The sequence below is a fragment of the Salvelinus alpinus genome, chromosome 29 (assembly GCF_045679555.1).
Source record: "Salvelinus alpinus chromosome 29, SLU_Salpinus.1, whole genome shotgun sequence".
NCBI lineage: Eukaryota > Metazoa > Chordata > Actinopteri > Salmoniformes > Salmonidae > Salvelinus > Salvelinus alpinus.
Window position 1 is genome coordinate 22,931,726 of NC_092114.1, and position 19,187 is coordinate 22,950,912.

Consider the following 19,187-nt stretch of genomic DNA (forward strand, 5'->3'; position numbering starts at 1 on the left):
TGGTGCCAGGACAACAACCTCTCCCTCAACGTGATCAAGACAAAGGAGATGATTGTGGACTACAGGAAAAAGAGGACCGAGCATGCCCCCATTCTCATCGACGGTGCTGCAGTGGAGCAGTTTGAGAGCTTGAAGTTCCTTGGTGTCCACATCACCAACAAACTAACATGGTTCAAACACAGCATGACAGTCGTGAAGCGGGCACAACAAAACCTATTCCCCCTCAGGAGACTGAAAAGATTTGGCATGGGTTCCCAGATCCTCAAAAGGTTCTACAGCTGCACCATCGAGAGCATCCTGATTGGTAGCATCACTGCCTGGTATGGCAACTGCTCGGCCTCCGACCGCAAGGCACTACAGAGGGTAGTGCGAACGGCCCAGTACATCACTGGGGCCAAGCTTCCTGCCATCCTGGACCTCTATACAAGGCGATGTCAGAGGAAGGCCCTAAAAATTGTCAAAGACTCCAGCCACCCTAGTCATAGACTGCTCATAGACTACCACACGGAAAGAGGTACCGGAGCGCCAGGTCTAGGTCCAAGAGGCTTCTAAACAGCTTCTACCCCCAAGCCATAAGACTCCTGAACATCTAGTCAAATGGCTACCCAGACTATTTGCATCCCCCCCCCCTTCACACCACTGCCACTCTCTGTTGTCATCTATGCATAGTCACTTTAACGCTACCTACATGTACATACTACCTCGACTAACCAGTGCCCCCCGCACATTGACTCTGTACTGGCACCCCCCTGTATATATAGTTGTTTTTTACTGCTGCTCTTTAATTACTTGTTACTTTTATCTCTTATTCATATCTGTATTTTTTTAAACTGCTCTGTCGGTTAGGGGCTCGTAATTAAGCATTTCACTGTAAGGTCTACACCTGTTGTATTCAGCGCATGTGACTAATAACATTTTATACGATTAATTTGATTTGAACTATCCCTAGGTTAACCTTTCACGAGCCTCTACCCCGGGTCCGGGATCACCCCCCACCCCCCCCACACACTGATTAGCATAGCTAGCATAGCTTCACAAGTAGATAGTAGCATCTAAATATCATTAAATCACAAGTCCAAGACACCAGATGAAAGATACAGATCTTGTGAATAAAGCCACCATTTCAGATTTTTAAAATGTTTTACAGGGAAGACACAATATGTAAATCTATTAGCTAAACACATTAGCAAAATACACAATTTCTTTGTCCACCATTTTTTCTCTCCACCAGTAGCTATCACCAATTCGGCTAAACTAAGATATTGATAGCCAATAACCAATAAAAAACCTCATCAGATGACAGTCTGATAACATATTTATGGTATAGGATAGGTTTTGTTAGAAAAAAGTGCATATTTCAGGTAGAAATCACAGTTTACAATTGCACCGACCATCACAACTCGACTAGAATTACTATAGAGAGCAACGTGTATGACCAATTTACTCATCATAAAACATTTCATAAGAATAGACAAAACATAGCAATGGAAAGACCCAGATCTTGTGATTTCAGACAATATTTCAGATTTTCTAAGCGTTTTACAGCGAAAACACAATAAATCGATAAGTTAGCATACCACATGTGCAAACGTTACCAGAGCATCGATTCAAGCCAAAGAGAGCTATAACGTAATCATCGCCAAAATATATTAATTTTTTCACTAACCTTCTCAGAATTCTTCCGATGACACTCCTGTAACGTCATTTTACAACATACATATAGAGTTTGTTCGAAAATGTGCATATTTAGCCATACAAAACCGTGGTTATACAATGAAAATACTAGCAAATCAAGGCTCAAAATGTCGGACGTCATCTTTCAGAGTGATCTAGTTTAATCGAAAGCTAATCATATACTTGACTAAAAAATACAGGGTTGACAGGAATCGAAAGACAAATTAGTTCTTAATGCAACCGCTGATTTACATTTCTAAAATTATCCTTACTGTGCAATACAGGGTTCGCCAAGTGAAGCGATAACAAACAAAATGGCGGATTATGCGTTTAAAATATTTCGACAGAACAACGATTTATCATATTAAATATTTCTTACTATGAGGTGATTTTCCATCAGATTCTTGGGCAATGTATCCTTTCTTGGGTCTAATCTTCTTTTGGTCGATAGATGTCCTCTGTCCTTCGAAATGTCCACTAACATCGACCGAGACCCCGAAACGTGACCAAAGCTTCAAAGTGCACGACAAAGAAATTCCTCAAAATCGCACTAAACGGATATAAATTGCTATAAAACGGTTCAAATTAACTACATTATGATGTTTTTAACAACTATAACGACTAAAAACATGACCGGAGAAATATCACTGGCTAAACAACCATTTGGAAGGAGGCAAGTCCGATGTCCATCTTGCGTAAGACGCGCGAAGGGAAAGGACGGTACTTCCACGTTTTGTTGTTTTATAGTGGCTCTGATTGTGCAATCGACTCCATTCAAAGCGTGATGACGTACTGACACCCAGAGGAAGACGTAGGCAGTGTCGGTTTCTCCATAGCATTTACAGGCACCTTAAAACCGACCCCAGATTAGGGGTCAAAATTTCTGAAATCTGACTCCCTGTCAGGAAAAGTGCTGTAGAAGTAGTTCTGTACCACTCAGAGACAAAATTCCAACGGCTATAGAAACTAGAAAGTGTTTTCTATCCAATAATAACAATAATATGCATATTGTACGATCAAGAATTGAGCACGAGGCAGTTTAATTTGGAGACCAAAAAATGCTAATGCGGAACAGCACCCCCTATAGTTGCAAGAAGTTAACTTGAACAAAACTAGCTCTTGGCTGCTTAAAACCTTGATATTAACCTAAACTAACTCCTAAAGCAGGGAGAAAACAAAATGAAAACAAAAATTATGTGACCATATTTTTTTTTAAATCAACAACGAAGGATACAGACATGACACGACATGACCCCTCAGCTCACCTGTGTCTGTACGGGTAACAGCGGGGTTGTTCCGTCTCCATAGCGACCAGGTCCCGGGACACGGCCAATAGGAAGTGTCTGTTGGGGGAGAAGGCCATCTGAGTGACGGTGAGTCTGTGGCAGGGTAGCACCTGCAGCTGGCGCCAGTAGGTGGTGCTCCAGAGCAGCATGGCTGCGTGCTCAGCCCCGAGGCCTAGAACCAGAGAAGAGAAGCAGTGCTAGGTAGCGCATGTTATCAACAATTCCAATTCCAGTAGAGACTGCAAGCTACAGTGAGCTTTGATTGGTCAATCGTGCCGCGATATCGGCGAGTATTTGCATAAAGTTCGGCTTTCCCCAACTTAGGTCCCACACTGTTCTAGTTGCCCTGTGTTTGGTGAAAACTTATTTTAAGCTTTGACTTAAACAACATGTACTAGCAACCCTGGTCTAGTCTACTGGCGTAATAATAATACAAAATATATTTGTTTACATTCTGTTGGCCTATGGTTTTTAATATAAAGGACAGAGAGTAGGAAAGATAATGGGCCGAATTGGAAACCACAGCAAACCTGCTCTCTCTTTCTCTTTTTCTCTCTTCTCTCGGAGGACCTGAGCCCTGGGGAAATGCCTCAGGACTACCTGGCCTGATGACTCCTTGCTGTCACCAGTCCACCTGGTTGTGCTGCTGCTCCAGTTTCAACTGTTCTGCCTGTGGCTATGGAACCCTGACCTGTTCACCGGATGTGCTACCTTGTCCCGGACCTGCTGTTTTCGACTCTCTCTCTCTACCGCACCTGCTGTCTCTATCTCTGAATGATCGGCTATGAAAGGCCAACTGACATTTACCCCTGAGGTGCTGACCTGTTGCACCCTCTACAACCACTGTAATTATTATTATTTGACCATGCTGGTAATTTATGAACATTTGAACATCTTGGCTATGTTCTGTTATAATCTCCACCCGGCACAGCCAGAAGAGGACTGGCCACCCCTCATAGCCTGGTTCCTCTCCAGGTTTCTTCCTTGGTTACTGCTTTTCATGGGAGTTTTTCATAGCCACCATGCTTCTACATCTGCATTGCTTGTTGTTTGGGGTTTTAGGCTGTGTTTCTGTATAAGCACTTTGTGACATCGGCTGATGTAAAAAGGGCTTTATAAATACATTTGATTGATTGAATTTGATTGCCCACTAGACCACCCAGGACACGTGACATCTGCCTTCCTTTGTTTGCTAACGTGTGTGTGTCCATCTATCTGTCTATGTGTATATTTGTGTGTCTCTTTCAGTGTGTGCATGCCCAATTGTGCTTGTGTGTGTGTAGTCATATTTTGTGTGTGTGTGTGTGTACCCGTTGCCCAGAGCACTAGCGCTACGCCTGGCCAAGGCAAACTGACAGTAGAGCAGACAGTAACCCTGGCCATGTCTGTCTGTCTGTCTGTCTGTCTGTCTGTCTGTCTGTCTGTCTGTCTGTCTGTCTGTCTGTGTATCTGTGTGTCTGTGTGTCTGTGTGTGTGTGTGTGTGTGTGTGTGTGTGTGTGTGTGTGTGTGTGTGTGTGTGTGTGTGTGTGTGTGTGTGTGTGTGTGTGTGTGTGTGTGTGTGTGTGTGCGTGCGTGCGTGCGTGTGTGTGTGCGAAGGAGTGATGAGGGATGGCAGCGACAGGGAGGTTCTTGGCAGGGGACAGGGAGAATGTGCTTCCCTTCACAGGGCCCTGAGTGATTTGTGGCTGTGTGTGTGTGTCTGAGTGATGTGTCCGTGTCAGTGGGGCTAAGCTGCACTGCAGACCAGGCCAGGACAGCTGTATTGTATAACAACATACTCCAACCATCATAGTGTCTGTCTGTGTCATCCGTTCACGTTTGTCGTTTTTTGTGTCACAGAGCTATGTGCAGCCAAACTGCCACTGACATTAACAATTAAAAACAGACGTGTGTTTTTCAGTCATTCATAAACACAGTGTTTCTCATACTGAAAAAATATAAATATAAATGGTCCCTGAAATAAATGATCCCAGAAATGTTCCATACGCACAAAAGGCTTATTTCTCTAAAATGTGGTGCACTCATTTGTTTACATCCCTGTTATTGAGCATTTCTCCTTGGCGAAGATAATCAATCCACTTGACAGGTGTGGCATATCAAGATGTTGATTAAACAGCATGATCATTACACAGGTGCATCTTGTGCTGGGGACAATAAAAGGCCACTCTAAAATGTGCAGTTTGGTCACACAACACAATGCCACAGATGTCAAGGGAGCGTGCAATTGGCATGCTGACTGCATGAATAACCCCCAGAACTGTTGCCAGAGAATTGAATGTTAATTTCTCTACCATACGCTGCCTCCAACATTGTTTTAGAGAATTTTACAGTACGTCCAACCAGCCTCACAACCGCAGAGTTCCCCATGGTGGTGAGCAGTTTGCCAATGTTAACGTTGTGAACAGAGTGCCCCATGGTGGCAGTGGGGTTATGGTATGGGCAGGCATAAGCTAAGGACAACGAAGACAACTGCATTTTATTGATGGCAATTTGAATGCACAAAAATACCGTGACGAAATCATGAGGCTCATTGTGAGGCCCATTTTTTATTTTATTTTTTAAAACATTTTTGGGGGGTACTTTTTACCCCTTTTTCTCCCTAATTTCGTGATATCCAACTGGTAGTTACAGTTTTGTCCCATCGCTGCAACTCCCGTACGGACTTCGGAGAAGTGAAGGTTGAGAACCATGCGCCCCCCGATACATGACCCCACCAAGCCGCACTTCTTCTTGACACACTGCTCGCTTAACCCGGAAGCCAGCCGCAACAATGTGTCGTACTGGCTACCGAAGTCAGCATGCATGCGCCTGGCCCGCCGCAAGGAGTCGCTAGAGCGCGATGGGACAAGGACATCCCGGCCGGCGAAACCCTCCCCTAACCCGGACGACGGGTTGTTGCATGTTGCATTTATATTTTTGTTCAGTATATTTACAGTAACAGTCAATAGTTTGGACACACCTACTCATTCAATGGCTTTTCTTTATTTTTACTATTTTCTACATTGTAGAATAATAGTGAAGACATCAAAACTATGAAATAACACATATGGAATCATGTAGTAGGCAAAAAAGTGTTAAACAAAAAAATATAGATTTTAGATTTTAGATTCCACCCTTTGCCATGATAACAGCTTTGCACACTCTTGGCATTCTCTCAACCAGCTTCATGAGGTAATCACCTGGAATGCATTTAAATTAACAGGTGTGTCTTGTTAAAATTTTATTTGTGGAATTTCTTTCCTTCTAATGCGTTTGAGCCAATCAGTTGTGTTGTGACAAGGAAGGATCTGAGGTGTGTGTGTGTGTGTGTGTGTGTGTGTGTGTGTGTGTGTGTGTGTGTGTGCGTGCGTGCGTGCATATGTGGTAGTTTCAGGTTGTCATGTAGCTTTTGGCCCCCCCACTTATCACGTTACCTTATATGCAGACGCCACCACCATTGTCGCGCTGTCAGACGCTAGACAGAACATCTCAAAGCCGTGTCCGTACCTGGAGAGAGGGACCGAGGCAGGGAGAGATGGAGGGAGGGAGATGACAAATGAAAGAGAGAACAATAAAGAGAGAGAGAAGAGGGAATGGAAGGAGGGAAGAGGAGGAGTGATGAGAGCTCAGTCATTGATAAGACAGTTATAAAAGCCAAGTAGTCAAACTTGAAGCACAAACAATCGTCCTGAAATACTTAAAATGCTGCATCTAACAATCTCAGTAGAATCTCACTTCTCGTGTCAGAGCTGCCAGGTTCTAAACAGATGCATTTGGAACAGAAGCAAAGTCCCAAATGGCACCCTAATCCCGATGTAGTGCACTACTTTTAACTAGGATCCATATGGATTAGGGTGACATTTGGAACACAACTCAGAGAGTGGAAGGTTTTCTGTCTGGCATTATGGAGATGGCCCCATAATGGCTGGAAAGCTTAAGAAAACACAGATACCTTAAACTGCTGGAGATATTTAGACTGGAATTAAAAACACACACACACACACACACACACACACACACACACACACACACACACACACACACACACACACACACACACACACACACACACACACACACACACACACACACACACACACACACACACACACACACACACACACACACACACACAGTGATTAAGCACTGGCTAATTATTCAACCTCTAAATGCTTTCAGTTTGCGGAAAAACAACGTGATGTTAGGGATGCACGATATATCGGAGAGCATATCAGAATCGGCCGATATTAGCTAAAAATGTCCACATTAGCATCGGCCCGATGTCTAGTTTAACGGCGATGTGCAAAACCGATGTCAACGCTGAAGTGCATACCTATATAACATAGGTAGATGACGTAATGACGCCACGAAAAATACAGTGCTACACAGAACAAAAGCAGAAAAATACTAAGCGCACACTTCCAACAACTAAACAAGTTCAAGTCCAGCAGTCATTTGAAAGAGTAAGAACATTTCAGCGAGACAACTCAAAGGTGAAATCCATTAATGCCAATATAACAGAATTCATTGCCCTTGACAATCAACCGTTCTCTGTCGTGAATGATGTTGGCTTTTGCCGACTGGTCGAGCACCGGTACACACTACCAAGTAGGCGCTATTTTTCAGATGTTGCCCTACCGGAGTTACACAGTATTGTTGAAACACATCCATGAGCTACTTGCTATGGGCGTCATTGCTATTAGCTTCACGACTGACATTTGGACCAGCGATGTCAGCCCCATGAGCATGCTGAGTCTGACAGCACAGTGGGTCGACGAGGATTTCATACTGAGGATAGCCGTATTGAGCCGGCCTGTGACAGTGTTAACTATTTAACTGTACTAGAATGCTTAAGGCCACTCAAATTGTTTATATCGGTTATCGGTATCTGGGTTTTTGGGAAGGAAAATATTGGATATCGGTATCGGCCAAAAATGCAATATCGGTGCATGATGTTTTAATGGTCAGCAAACACCAAACCATAGATTATCAGCCTGGTGGGAGGAACATCTCTTCCCCTCAACCTATCAAACCTAAACATGTCATATTCAGAAATATACTCAAAATAGATACACCACCACAAAATCATTGTACCGCAAAAATAATAAGGCACTTATCTATTTTTATGTTGCTATTATGCGTCCAATTATACAATGCATTCCTTGCCAAATGGGAGTAAGAAAAGTGCTATTCAAAAACACAATAGTTGTATGATGGCATGTTAATGCAGGATTGACTGGTAAATGGATTTAACATTAGGCACAAATGGAAGCGATATATTCTGCTGGGGAGAGAAGAGGCTCATGGGGCATGGGGGATGTCTCTGAAGGGGGTTTAGAAACAACATTTTCAGACACATTAATCCACACAGGCCTTTTTTTATAATAATTCTATAAATATGAGAAACTAGTCAAAATGTTATCGCTCACAAAAGATTGAAATCACACATACCTCGTATGCATTCCAATACAGTAGGAAACAGTGCTAAAACTCTTTCTGTCAAGCCCCATCTGATTCTGTAGTTGATAAAGCGGATGCAAAAGTTGTACTCTCTGACATTGGCTGCCTTTACACGGGCAGGCCAAATCTGGTCTTTTGGCAAAAGAGTTCATCTGATTGGTCAAAAGACCAATTACTGGAAAAATATCAGAATTAGGCTGCCTGTGAAAACGCAGCCATTGAAATAGAAAATGAGTGTCAAATAAAATAAAATTGTTTTTGTCACATGCGCCAAATACAACTAGTGTAAACTTTACAGTGAAATGCTTACTTACGAGCACTTTCCCAACTAAAAAGTAGGAAAATAAACATATCGATGAAAAGAAAATAGTAACACAAAAAAATTATGAGGTTCATTGTGTGTGCACGCGTGCGTATGAGGATGGAAAGGACTCGTTAGAAGGATCATGAGACACTTACAGTTTTTGGACATCAGGCCATAGTGTATTTTGGAGCAGGTGGTCCTCTGGAGGGAGCTCTGTGGATACCGAGCACACAGACACACACACACACACAAAATAACAAAGTCAATTTCACAATCCTTACATAACTACTCAACATATTCAACATTCGCTTGTTTTAAAATTAAAATAAATGGGAACCATTTTCCAATTGACTAAATGAAGATTGTATCTAAGTGGCTGGCTGTTGTGATTTTCTTGTTTAACAACCCCCCTGATGTTAAGCAGGGAGGGAGTAAAAAAAGAAAAAGGGAATTAAAGACGAGAGACACACTGGAGACACGAAACAGAACGAAGAACAGAATTGACCGCCTCAAGACAATGTTCTCTCATTTTCTGCACAGTGCTCATCGTTAGCATTTAGCTCCAATATGTAACCCTCAACTTGCGATTTCTGAAAAGCTATTTTGAACAAGGCTTCATCTCCGAATTTTCAACGTCTGTTAGCTTTGATGAGAATCAAATGTACCCCGCTCTCATTCTCAACCCATAGCAAGATAACTTCACCATCTTCTCCTTCAGACACAATGTGTCCCAAATGACACCCTATTCCCTTTATAGTCCGACAGGCCCTGGTCAAAAATAGTGCACTATTTTGGGAATAGGTTGCCATTTGGGACACAACCACTTACGCAACCCATCCTCTCCTTCATTACACATGAAATTGAAAGCCTCGTTCCCCCTCTTTTTGAATTTGTCCCAGGCTTCCCGTGTCTCCCTAATTGTTCCCTCCCTTTACCCCCTCTAGTAGTGAATCAGAGACATGGCATTATTCTGTTAACTCATTATACTGTTAACAACTCTGTCTGCGTCATTTCCCTCTCCCCATAGCCCTCTACGAACACACACAAGTAGCCCTGTAGCCTAGTCATCAATATTATAACTTCGCTCTGTACAGAAACACACACACACACACGTGCGCACACAAACATACAGCTCAGTAGCCTAGAGTAATCAATATCATAACTCTGTAATCATCTACAGTGACTTCAGAAAGTACTAATACCCCTTCACTTATTCCACTTTTTTTTTGCGTCACAGCCTGAATTCAAAATGGATGACATTTATTTGTTTTCTCACCCATCTACACACAATACCCCATAATGACAAAGTGGATTTTTTTTTAGAAATGCACATTTATTGAAAATGAAAAAATATAATTGACATAGGTATTCACACCCAAGATAATACTTTGTAGAAGCACCTACTTTGAGTCATCTTGGGTATGTCTGCATCAGCTTTGCACATCTGGATTTGGGGATTTTCTCCCATTCTTCCTTGCAGATTTTTTCAAGCTCTTAAGTTAAATGGGGAGTGGCGGTGAACAGCAATCTTCAAGTCTTTAAACAGATTTCCAAATGGGATTCAATTCTGGGCTTTGGCTGGACCACTCAATGACTTTCACATTCCTGTTCTGAAGCTATTCCAACATTGCTTTGGTTGTATGCTTGGGCTTATTGTCCTGTTGGAACATAAATCTTCGCCCCAGTATAAGGTAATTTCCACTCTGAAGCAGGTTCTCTTCAAGGATTTGCCTGGATTAGGCACCATTCAGTGGTCCCTCTATCCTTACCATTCTCTGTTAGAATATTTTATCAAGGGTTAAGATAAATTATTAAATTATTCTATCCAAAAACTTAACCATTGGGATTATTTGTTAGGGAGGGGTTAGAAAGGAATGTCTGTGTGTGTGCTTAAGGAAAACTCTGTGGATCATTAAGCTATGTTTGAACCACCCAGCTATAACTCTGTGAAGATAAGAGGAGACAGGGAGAGCCCCCCTACAGGTTTTCTGTATCTGGGGGGGGGGGGGGGGCTGGAACTGTCAGCTAAGGGGTAATAAACTGGTAAAAGGCTTCAGGATATAATCCAGATTAGTGTGTATGTATGTGCGTTAGTAAAAGAAGGGATAAAAATACAGTTTTTTGTATATGCACGTGAGAGTACTCTCGAGAATAAACACTTTTGATTAAATTTGGACACTGGTCTATGTCTATTTTATGCAAATAAGGATCTTACAAATTCTTATAAACGGACAGAGTGTTTGCTTTGTATAATTAAATTGGTTAATGAACATATAGGAAACAAATTCCTTTAACATTCTCCCAGTTCCTGCCACTGAAAAGCATCCCCATAGCATGATGCTGCCACCACCTTGCTTCACGGTAGGGATGGTGTTAGAAGGGTGATGAGATGTGCCTAGTTTTCTCCAGACAGTGCTTTGCTTTCAGGCCAAAGAGTTCAATATACAGTTGAAGTCGGAAGTTTACATACACCTTAGCCAAATACACTTAAACTCAGTTTTTCACAATTCCTGACATTTAATCCTAGTAAAAATTCCCTGTCTTAGGTCAGTTAGGATCACCACTTTATTTTAAGAATGTGAAATGTCAGAATAATAGTAAAGAGAATGATTTATTTCAGCTTTTATTTCTTTCAGCACATTCCCAGTGGGTCAGAAGTTTACATACACTCAATTAGTATTTGGTAGCATTGCCTTTAAATTGTTTAACTTGGTCAAACATTTCGGGTAGCCTTCCACAAGCTTCCCACAATAAGTTGGGTGAATTTTGGCCCATTCCTCCTGACAGAGCTGGTGTAACTGAGTCAGGTTTGTAGGCTACCCGAAACTTTCGACCCAAGTTAAACAATTTAAAGGCAATGCATTTTAAAGGCAAGGTTTTTTTTCTATATCAATTCAACAAGTGCAGACCTTACTGTGAAAGGCTTACTTACAAGCCCCTAACCAACAGTGCATTTCAAGAACAGTTAAGAAAATATATACTAAAACAACTAAATTAAAGAATAATAAAAAGTTACAGAAAATAACAATAACGAGGCTATATACAGGGGGTAACGGTTCACTCAACCAGCTGCACCTGGAATGCTTTGCCAACAGTCTTGAAGGAGTTCCCACATATGCTGCGCACTTGTTGGCTGATTTTCCTTCACTCTGCGGTCCAATTCATCCCAAATCATCTCAAATGGGTTGAGGTCGGTTGATTGTGGAGGCCAGGTCACTCCATCACTCTCCTTAGCCCTTACATAGCCCTTACACAGCCTGGATGTGTGTTGGGACATTTTCCTGTTGAAAAACAAATGACAGTCCCACTAAGCACAAACCAGACGGGATGGCGTATTGCTGTGGTAGCCATGCTAGTTAAGTGTGCCGTGAATTCTAAAAAATCACTGACAGTGTCACCAGCAAAGCACCCACACACCTCCTCCTCCATGCTTCACGGTGGGAATCACACATGCAGAGATCATCCGTTCACCTACTCTGCGTCTCACAAAGACACAGCGATTGGAACAAAAAATCTCACATTTGGACTCATCAGACCAAAGGACAGATTTCCACTGGTCTAATGACGTGTTTCTTGGCCCAAGCAAGTCTCTTCCTCTTATTGGTGTCCTTTAGCAGTGGTTTCTTTGCAGAAATTCGACCATGAAGGCCTGATTAATGCAGTCTCCTCTGAACAGTTAATGTTGAGATGTGTCTGCTACTTGAACTCTGTGAAGCATTTATTTGGGCTGCAATTTCTGGGTCTTCCTTTCTGTGGCGGTACTCGTGAGAGACAGTTTCATCATAGCACTTGATGGTTTTTGCAACTGCAACAAAAAAAAATGTCTTAAAGTAATGAAGGACTGTCATTTCTCTTTGCTTATTTGAGCTGTTCTTGTCATAATATGGATTTGGAATTTTACCAAATAGGGTTATCTTATGTACAGTCATGGCCAAAAGTTTTGAGAATGACACAAATATTAATATCCACAAAGTTTTCTGCTTCAGTGTCTTTAGATATTTTTGTCAGATGTTACTATGGAATGCTGAAGTATAATTACAAGCATTACATAAGTGTCAAAGGCTTTTATTGACAATTACATGAAGTTGATGCAAAGAGTCAATATTTGCAGTGTTGACCCTTCTTTTTCAAGACCTATGCAATCCGCCCTGGCATGCTGTCAATTAACTTCTGGGCCACATCCTGACTGATGGCAGCCCATTCTTGCATAATCAATGCTTGGAGTTTGTCAAAATTTGTGGGTTTTTGTTTGTCCACCCGCCTCTTGAGGATTGACCACAAGTTCTCAATGGGATTAAGGTCTGGGGTGTTTCCTGGCCATGGACCCAAAATATCGATGTTTTGTTCCCCGAGCCACTTAGTTATCCCTTTTGCCTTATGGCAAGGTGCTCCATCATGCTGGAAAAGGCATTGTTCGTCACCAAACTGTTCCTGGATAGTTGGGAGAAGTTGCTCTCGGAGAATGTGTTGGTACCATTCTATATTCATGGCTGTGTTCTTAGGCAAAATTGTGAGTGAGCCCACTCCCTTGGCTGAGGAGCAACCCCACACATGAATGGTCTCAGGATGCTTTACTGTTGGCATGACACAGGACTGATGGTAGCGCTCACCTTGTCTTCTCCGGACAAGCTTTTTTCCAGATGCCCCAAACAATCGGAAAGGGGATTCATCAGAGAAAATGACTTTACACCAGTCCTCAGCAGTCCAATCCCTGTACCTTTTGCAGAATATCAGTCTGTCCCTGATGTTTTTCCTGGAGAGAAGTAGCTTCTTTGCTGCCCTTCTTGACACCAGGCCATCCTCCAAAAGTCTTCGCCTCACTGTGCGTGCAGATGCACTCACACTTGCCTGCTGCCATTCCTGAGCAAGCTCTGTACTGGTGGTGCCCCGATCCCAAACTGAATCAACGTTAGGAGACGGTCCTGGCACTTGCTGGACTTTCTTGGGCGCCCTGAAGCCTTCTTCACAACAATTGAACCGCTCTCCTTGAAGTTCTTGATGATCCGATAAATGGTTGATTTAGGTGCAATCTTACTGGCAGCAATATCCTTGCCTGTGAAGCCCTTTTTGTTCAAAGCAATGATGACGGCACGTGTTTCCTTGCAGGTAACCATGGTTGACAGAGGAAGAACAATGATTCCAAGCACCACCCTCCTTTTGAAGCTTCCAGTCTGTTATTCGAACTCAATCAGCATGACAGAGTGATCTCCAGCCTTGTCCTCGTCAACACACACACCTGTGTTAACCTGTTGAGGCCACGGGTGCCGCTAGCGGCACTCCTCCCACATTCCATTGAAAAGGCAGAGCGGCAAATTCAAAAAACAAAATTGAAATATTTAACTTTCACACATTAACAAGTCCAATACAGCATTTGAAAGATAAACATCTTGTCAATCCAGCCAACATGTCCGATTTTTTTAATGTTTTACAGCGAAAACACCACATATATTTATGTTAGTTCACCACCAAATACAAGAGACAGACAGTTTTTCACAGCAACGGTAGCATGCAAGTAGCTAACCTAACTAACCTAGAACCAACCTAAATAACCTAGAAAAAACTCCCTCAGATGACAGTCCTATAACATGTTACACAATAAATCTATGTTTTGTTCGAAAAATTTGCATATTTTAGCTATAAATCAGTTTTACATTACTGCTACCATCATAGCCACCATCACAGCTACAGTCAGAAATCGCACGGCAGTAGCCAGAGAAAATACAGACACCAACGTCAACTACTAATTACACATCATAAAACATTTCAGAACAATATATGGTGGATAGCTAATGAAAGAATAAGATCTTGTGAACAGAGCCAATATTTCCGATTTTTGAAGTGTTTTACAGCGAAAACACAATATATCGTTATATTAGCTTACTACAATAGCTAGCACACAGCAGCATTGCTTCTAGTCAAACGGTAGCATAGCACAGTTCGACAGATATATATGAAAAAGCATCCCAAATTGGGTCCTTATCTTTGTGGATCTTCCATCAGAATGTTCTCCAAGGGGTCCTTTGTTCAGAACTGACTTTATTTGGATCCATAACGAACGATTTCCCTCAGAATTAGCAAGCACCATTAGCTAGCATTGCTAGCCTCTCGTTCTTGAACCAATTCTTGCGTCGCATCACGTCTAAAGTCCAGAATAAATTTCAATAATATAATTAAACTATATTGAAAAAACATACTTTAAGATGATATTGTGACATGTATCAAAGAAAATCGAAGCCAGAGATCATATTCACCTTTAAAAAGGTTCTTCAATGAGCCGAGTACAGGTCAGACTTCGCGCCCAGAAAATAAATAAAAGTGCGTCTCAGTCCAAGACGTTGTGTTCAGTCCCTGGTCGAGATAATCAACTGATTTTTTCTCTCACTTCCGCATTACATCCAGGCGAAGGCGTATGACGTGTTTCTACAGTCATAAGTGACATGCCCTTTTATAGACAAGCTCCTGAAGAGAGAGTTCGCTTTTGGAAATCTCACTTCCGGTTAGGAAATGGTCTGTAAAAGGAGTTCTGTTTCACTTAGAGAAATAATTCAAACGTTTTTAGAAACTAGAGACTGTTTTCTATCCAATAGTAATAATAATATGCATATTGTACGAGCAAGAATTGAGTACGAGGCCGTTTAAAAATCATACGATTTTCTCCAAGTGAAAACAGCACCCCCTTGTCCTCAACAGGTTAACGAGAGAATCACTGATATGATGTCAGCTGGTCCTTTTGTGGCAGGGCTGAAATGCAGTGGAAATGTTTTTTGGGGATTCAGTTCATTTGCATGGCAAAGAACGACTTTGCAATTCATCTGATCACTTTTCATAACATTTTGAAGTATATGCAAATTGCCATCATACAAACTGAGGCAGCAAACTTTGTGAAAATTAATATTTGTGTCACTCTCAAAACTTTTGGCCACGACTGTATACCATCCCTACCTTGTCACAACACAACTGATTGGCTGAAACATATTAAGGCAAGAAATTCCACAAATTAACTTTTAACAAGGCACACCTGTTAATTGAAATGCATTCCAGGTGACTACCTCATGAAGCTGGTTGAGAGAATGCCAAGAGTGTGCAAAGCTGTCATCAAGGCAAAGTGTGGCTACTTTGAAGAATCTCAAATCTCAAATATATTTTGATTTGTTTAACACTCTTTTGGTTACTACATGATTCCATAGGTGTTATTTCATAGTTTTATGTCTTCACTAGTATTCTACAATGTAGAAAATAGTAAGAATAAAGAAAAACCCTTGAATGAGTAGGTGTGTCCAAACTTTTGACTGGTACTGTATGTAAATGAGATATTTCTGTATTTCATTTTCAATAAATTTGCAAACATTTCTAAAAACGTGTTTTCACTTTGTCATTATGGGGTATTGTGTGTAGATGGGTGAGAAAAACAAATGTTTAATACATTTTGAATTCAGGCTGTAACACCACAAAATATGGAATAAGTCAAGTGGTGTGAATACTTTCTGAAGAAACTGTAAGCCTTTATTCTAACTATGATCTCAGACTTTAAATAAGGAGCTTTTTACAATCACAGTGAATGACAACGCCTGACACCGATTGCCTAGAGCCAAGGTACCCAAAGCTTCCCCCACCCCCGAATCGCTCTCCCTTCATCCCTCTCTCCCTCTCTCTCTCTCACCATCCTTCCCTCCCCTCTACACACTGCTACTCTCTCTCTGCCTCTCTCTTTTTCTCCCCCTCCCTCATCACAACATCCTTCTCTTCCTCCTATCTCCAGTAATAACATTTGTCTCCAGCTTCTCGGATTCGTCCCCCTCTTCTAACACGCAGGCATGGAGAGCAGAGCAGCGGCGTCTACTAACTAGTTGTCATGAATGCTGGATATCATTGTCCCTTACAGGAATAAACAGAGACAGGGAGAAGTAGAGAGAGAGAGAGAGAGAGAGAGAGAGAGAGAGAGAGAGAGAGAGAGAGAGAGAGAGAGAGAGAGAGAGAGACTCAGGGCTGCACTGGGGGAGTGTATAGGGAAGGGAAACATAACCCTTCCCAATGAAAATGGTTTATGTAAGTCTGATGTTTTGTGGGAGTAAAGCCTCAGACATAATACTTTTTCAGTATGCAATACTATTAACAGTGAGAGGGTGGAAGTAGGACTCTTGGCATTGGTCAGAAACACTGTTGAACCCGGTTCCCTCCTCTTTATTGGTCTTGGGAGCAAGATCACATGTCAATAAAAAAGGAGAAACTATCAGAATCAGCCAGATGTATCGAGACATTGACTGTTACATGCAGAAAGACCAAGTTAAGGATATATACATAGGCTGCACTTACACAGGCAGCCCATTGTGATCTTTTTTCCATTAATTGGTCTTTTGACCAATCACATCAGATCTTTTCACATCAGATCGTTTTCAGAGCTGATGTCATTGGTCGAAAGACCAATTACTGAAAAAAATATCAGAATTGTGCTGCCTGTGTAAATGCAGCCTTGTTGGCGAGGCCTAGGGCAGGAGGACTGTCTCCTTCTGGTTGATCTACAGTGTCCTGGAAACAGACAAACACAACCATACATACAGGGGAGATGGTTCAAAGGGGAATCTCAACAGTGTAAGCTTTTTCTCTATTAATATTCTTCCTTTTTTCTTTTTGAATCCTCTTTCCTTGCCCGCTTCACAAAATGCATTGGAGAAGAAGGTCAGAGGGGAGGGACCTTAGACCTTTTCCTCCAATACGGTTGAGAAGGAGGACATAGAGTGAGGAATTGCAGAAAGGCCCTACAGTAGCAATTGGGGGTGATGTAGGAAGCAACTGGGGTTGATTGACACGACGCTCAACCAATAACAAAGCGGGATGTTGGTACGCCGACCAATAGAAAATCTGCATTTTGGAACTGCTACTCACACTGGAGGCCAGCTTCTCCAGCGTAGTGCCAGAGATGTTGCCAAAGTTCTCCACAACGTTACAGGGGGGCACGGAGCACCCGCAGGACCTTCTCGTCGGCCCCGGAGACGTACTGGAAACGCCCCACCATGGCCAGAAACTGCATGTCATATCTGTGGATCTGGGGGTGAGAGATCTGGTGTCAGGTAGGCTGTAGTTAAGATACAGAAGACAGGGGGGGGTAAGAGGTAGTAAAGAGATACTGAGGTATATTATTATAGTGAGATATCTGGTGCCATGTGGGCTGGGGGAGGACAGGGGGGTAAGAGGTAGTAAAGAGATACTGAGGTATAGTATTATAGTGAGATATCTGGTGCCAGGTGGGCTGGGGGAGGACAGGGGGGTAAGAGGTAGTAAAGAGATACTGAGGTATAGTATTATAGTGAGATATCTGGTGCCAGGTGGGCTGGGGGAGGACAGGGGGGTAAGAGGTAGTAAAGAGATACTGAGGTATAGTATTATAGTGAGATATCTGGTGCCAGGTGGGCTGGGGGAGGACAGGGGGGTAAGAGGTAGTAAAGAGATACTGAGGTATATTATTATAGTGAGATATCTGGTGCCAGGTGAGCTGGGGGAGGACAGGGGGGTAAGAGGTAGTAAAGAGATACTGAGGTATATTATTATAGTGAGATATCTGGTGCCAGGTGGGCTGGGGGAGGACAGGGGGGTAAGAGGTAGTAAAGAGATACTGAGGTATAGTATTATAGTGAGATATCTGGTGCCAGCTGGGCTGGGGGAGGACAGGGGGGTAAGAGGTAGTAAAGAGATACTGAGGTATATTATTATAGTGAGATATCTGGTGCCAGGTGGGCTGGGGGAGGACAGGGGGGTAAGAGGTAGTAAAGAGATACTGAGGTATAGTATTATAGTGAGATATCTGGTGCCAGGTGGGCTGGGGGAGGACAGGGGGGTAAGAGGTAGTAAAGAGATACTGAGGTATAGTATTATAGTTAGATATCTGGTGCCAGGTGGGCTGGGGGAGGACAGGGGGGTAAGAGGGGTAGTAAAGGAAATGTTAGAAGAGGTCTCCTGTGGCTGCATCTCTAATGGCAGCCCTATTCCCTATAGTGTAATACCAGGGCCAATTGTCCAGGGCCCACGGTTAGGAAATGTGGCGGTAACAAATACATGCGCATATCTTCAACAGAAGTATCCATCTTTAGATAAATATAGAATTTTTTCAGTTTTATGTAGTCCTGGGATTTTTTTCCCCCACAATAGGTATTATTCAAAGTGGTACTGAACTAAAATTCACATTTTCCTTCAAAAATCACCTCAGAGAGAAATAAGCAATTTGAATGTGGTTACGTGCCTGAACACGAGACAGAAAAACGCATTTTCCTCTTAACAAGGTTTTCCTGCCAGACAGACACATTATAGTATAAACTTAAACAACAAATTGTTGACTCCTTGGAATCTTAACAAGTACTCTATGAGAAAATGTAGTAAAACTACTTAATCTTCACAAACTGTTCATATTTTACTGTAAATACAAAACGATGCAGCCCACAATATAATACTGCCTTATTGAAAACTTGCAAAACAGGAGGATGATATCTGG

The 19,187-nt window shown here is 42.3% G+C and overlaps 1 pseudogene; it reads right to left on the bottom strand.

The window, feature by feature from the left end:
• Positions 1-2,906: 2,906 nt before the first annotated feature.
• LOC139558885 (elongator complex protein 2-like) overlaps positions 2,907-19,187 on the bottom strand; it is a 62,183-nt pseudogene continuing 45,902 nt past the window's right edge.